Below are 4,748 nucleotides of genomic sequence, written 5' to 3' on the forward strand. Positions count from 1 at the left end.
CCCTAACTAAGGCCCTGACTACTCCTAACGAAGGCCATGACACTGAATCTAACAAAGGCCCGGAATCTGTCCTTAATATAGGCCCTGCTGCCAGCAATAACTAAAATCCTGACACTCTCCTGAGCTAATATCCTGACTCATTTCTCACCAAGGTCCTGACACTGTCCCTAAGAAAGCCCTGTCGCTGTCTTTAAGCGAAGACCTGAGGCTGTCTGTAACTCAGACCCTGAAGCTTTCCCTAACTGAGGCCTTGACGCTGTGACTAACTTGGGCTCCGGTCATGTCTTTAACTAAGAGCCTAAAGCTGATCCAACAAAGGCACTGGTTCTGCTCCTAAGTCGTTTCCTGACAGTGTCCCCAGCTAAGGGCCTGACATTAGGCCTCACTCAGGCCCTGTCGCTCTCCCTAAGTCAGGCCCTGATGCTGTGCCTACCTGAAGCCCTAACACTGCTTCTGAATAAGTCCCTGAGAGTCTCAGTAACAAAGGTCTTCACACTCTCCTTAGGTCATTTCCTGACACGATTCCAAGCCTTTACCCTAACCCTGTCCCGAGCTAATGTCCTACCTCTTAAGCTAACAAAAGACCTTATGCTGTGCCTAATTCAGGCACTGAATTTAGTCCCAAGGCCGCTAGACTGTCCCTAACTCGGCTCGATGCCCTTATCGTCACAATGTTCCATGACCACTGTCATCACAATGCTCCACGCCCTTGTCATCACAATGCTCCATAACCCCTGTCATCACAATGCTCCATGACCTTTGTCATCGCAATGCTACATGCCATTGTCCTCGCAATGCTCCATGCCCTTATCATCACAATGCTCCATGACCCCTTTCATCACAATGCTCCATGACCCTTGTCTAAAATGCTACATGTCTGTGAAATCACAAAGCTCCATGCCCCCTGTCATCACAAGTCTCCATGACTCTTGTCATCACAATGCTCCATGACCCTTGTCATCACAATGCTCCATGATCCTTGTAATCAAAATGCTCCTTGACCCTTTCTTCACAATGTTACAGTACCCCTTTCTTCACAATGCTCCATGCCGCTGGTCACCACAATGCTCCATGACTTCTGTCATCACAATGCTCCATGTCCCTTGTCATTAAAATGCTCCATGGCCCCTGTCATCACAATGCTGCAGGATCCTTATAATCTCAATGCTCCATGGTCCTCGTCATCACAAATCTCCACGCATTTGTCATCACAATGCTCCATGACCCCTGTCATCCCAATGCTCCATAGCACTTTTCATCACAATGCCACCTAACCACTTTTATCACAATGTTCCATGACCACTTTAATCACAGTGCTCCATGACCACTTTCATCACAATGCCCCATGACACCTGAAATCAAAATGCTCCATGGCCCTTGTCGCCACAATGCTCCAGGACCCGTCATCACAATTCTCCATGGCCCTTGTCATCACAATGCTCCATGGCGCTTGTCATCACAATGATCCAGAGCCTTAGTGCTTGAGTTGGGAGTAGTGTCATTGCCTCAGTTAGGGACACTGTCATTGCCTGAATTGGGAGTAGTGTCAGAGCCTTAGTTAGGGACAGCACCAGGGCGAGCTGGGAGTAGTGCCAGTGCCTTAGTTAGGGACAGCACCAGTGCTTGCGTTGGGAGTAGTGTCAGGGCCATAGTTAGGGACAGTGTCAGTGGCTGAGATGGGAATAGTGTCAGGGCCTTAGTTACGGACATTGTCAGTGCCTAAGTTGGGATTTTTGTCAGGGTCTTTATTATGGACAGTGTCAGGGCCTGAGTTAAGAGTAGTGTCGAGGCCTTAATTTGGAAGAGTGTCAGTGTCTCAGTTTGGAGTAGTGTCAGACCCTTAGTTAGGAACAGCGTCAGTGCCTGAGTTGGGAGTAGTGACATGGCCTAAGTTATGGACAGTGTCAGGGTCTGAGGTAGAAATAGTCTCAGGACCTTAGTTAGGGACAGTGTCAGTGACTGTGTTAGGAATAGTGTCAGGGCCTAAGATAGGAGTAGTCTGAGACCAGTAGTTAGGAACAGTGTCAGGGCCTGAGTTGTGAGTAGTTTCAGGGACTTAGTTAGAGAAAGTGTCAGTGCCGGGTTTGGGAGTTATGTCAGGGCCTTAGTTAGGGACAGTGTCTGTGCCTGAGTTGGGAGTAGTGTCAGGGCCTAGTTAGGGACAGGGTCAGTGCCTGAGCTGTGAGTAGTTTCAGGGCCTTAGTTAGAGAAAGTGTCAGTGCCGGAGTTGGGAGTTATGTCAGGGCCTTAGATAGGGACAGTGTCAGTGCCTGAGTTGGGAGTAGTGTCAGGGCCTAGTTAGGGACAGGGTCAGTGCCTGAGTTGGGAGTAGTTTCAGGGCCTTAGTTAGAGAAAGTGTCAGTGCCGGAGTTGGGAGTTATGTCAGGGCCTTAGTTAGGGACAGTGTCAGGGCCTGAATTGGGAGTAGTGTCAGGGCCTAGTTAGGGACAGTGTCAGTGCCTGAGTTGGAAGTAGTGTCAGGGCATTAGGGACAGTGTCAGTGGCTGCAATGGGAGTAGTGTCAGGGTCTTAGTTAGGGAGAGTGTCAGTGCCTGATTTGGGAATAGTCTCAGGGTCTTTTTTGGGGACAGCATCAGGGCATGAGTTAAAAGTAGTGTCAAGGCCTTAGTTAGGGAGAGTGTCAGTGCCTGTGCTGGGAGTAGTATCAGGCCCTTCGTTAGGGACAGTGTCAGGGTCTGAGGTAGAAGTAGTCTCAGGGCCTTAGTTAGGTAGCGTGTCAATGCCTAAGTAAGTAGTAGTGTGAGGGCCTTAGTTAGGGACAGTGTCAATGCCTGTGTTGGGAGTAGTGTCAGAGACTTAGTAAGGGACAGCGTCAGTGCCTGCGTTGGGAGTAGTGTCAGGGCCTTACTTAGGGACAGCGTCAGTGCCTGAGTTAGGAGTAGTGTGATGGCCGTAGTTAGGGACACTCTCAGTGCCAGAGTTGTGGGTAGTGGCAGGCCTTTGTTAAGGATTGTGCCAGGGCCTGAGTTAAGAGTAGTGTCAAGTCCTTAGTTAGGGAAAGTGTTAGTGCCTGAGTTGAGAGTAATGTCAAGGCCTTAGTTAGGGACAATGTCAGTGCCTACTTTGGGAGTAGTGTCAGGGCCTTAGTTAGGGACAGTGTCAGTGCCTGAGTTGGGAGTACTGTCAGGGAGTATTTAGGGACAGTCTCAATGCCTATTTTGGGAGTAGTGTCACGGCCTTAGTTAGTGACATTGTCAGTGCCTGAGTAAGGAGTAATGTCCGGGCCTTAGTTAGGGACAGTGTCAGTTGCTTAGTTAGGAGTAGCATCACGGCCTAAGTTAGGGCCAGTGTCAGTGCCTGAGTCAGGAGTAGAGTCAGGGCCTAAGTTAGGGACAATGTCATTGCTTGAGATAGGAGTAGTGTCAGGGCCTTAGTTAGAGACATTGTCAGGGCATGATTTAGGAGATGTGTTAGGGCGTGAGCTATGAATAGTGTCAGGGCCTTAGTTAGTGACAGTGTCAGTGCTGAGTTTGGAGTAGTATCAGGGACTTAGTTAGAGACAGTGTCAGGGCCTGAGTTAGGTGTATGTCAGGGCCTTAGTTAGGGACAGTGTCAGAGCCTGATTTAGGAGTAGTGTCAGAGGCTTTGTTAGGGACAGTGTCAGGGCCTGAGTTAAGAGTAGTGTCACAGCTTTAGTTAGGACCAGTGTCAGGGCCTTAGTTAACTCCAACATCAGCGCCTGTGATAGGAATCAGATCAGGACCTGTGTTCCAGGTAATGTCAGGGCCTTACTTAAGAACAGTGTCAGGGCCTGAGTCCTGACTTACTCCTTACTCTCCTCACTAAGGACTTTGGACACTACTGCTAATTCAGGCCCTGATAATGTCCCTAACTAAGGCCCTGACACTTTCCCTGGCTAAGGCCCTGAACTTCTCCTAAGTCAGGCCCGCCTACTGTCCCTAACAATGGCCCTGACACTACACCTAACTGAGGCCCTGACATGATACTTAACAAAGGCTTTGTTGCTAGTCCAAACTAAAGCCCTAAAACTGGTCCTAAATAAGGCCTTGACACTAATCCTAACTCAGGCCCTAAAACTGTCCCTAACTAGGTCTCAGACAGTACACCTAAATCAGACCCTGACACTGTCCCTAAGCAAGGCCCTGACACTACTCCTAACTCAGTCCCTTACACTGTACCTAACAAAGTCTCTGATGCTAGGCCTAACTTAGGCCCTGACACTGCCTCTAACTAAGGCCCTGCTGCCGTCAATATCTGAACACCTGATATTATCCTGAGCTAATAGCCTGACCCATGTCTTACCAAGGGCCTGAAACTTTCCCAAAGTAAGTCCTGACACTGTCCCTAAGTGAGGCCTTGAGGCTATCCCTAACGGAGGCCCTGATAATAGCTTTAACGAAGACCCTAATGCTGATCCTACAGAGGCCTTTATGCTGCTCCTAAGTCATGCCCTGATACTGTCCCTTACTCAGGCCCTAAAGATAGGCCTCACTTAAGCCCTGTTGCTGTACCTCAGTTAGGCTCTGACGCTGTCCGTACATCAAGCCCTGGCGCTTGTCCTGATTAAGGCGCTCACGCTGCTGCTAACTAAGGCCCTGATGCTCTCAATAACTAAGGTCTTCTCGTTATCCCTTGGTCATTTCCTTTCACTATCTCTGGCCTGGGACCTGACTCTGTCCCGAGATAATCTCCTGCATCTTCTGCTAACTGAAACCCTAATGCTCTCCCTAACTAAGGCCCTGACTACTCCTAACGAAGGCCATGAC

The sequence above is a fragment of the Balaenoptera ricei genome, chromosome 16, assembly GCF_028023285.1.
Source record: "Balaenoptera ricei isolate mBalRic1 chromosome 16, mBalRic1.hap2, whole genome shotgun sequence".
Taxonomy (NCBI): domain Eukaryota; kingdom Metazoa; phylum Chordata; class Mammalia; order Artiodactyla; family Balaenopteridae; genus Balaenoptera; species Balaenoptera ricei.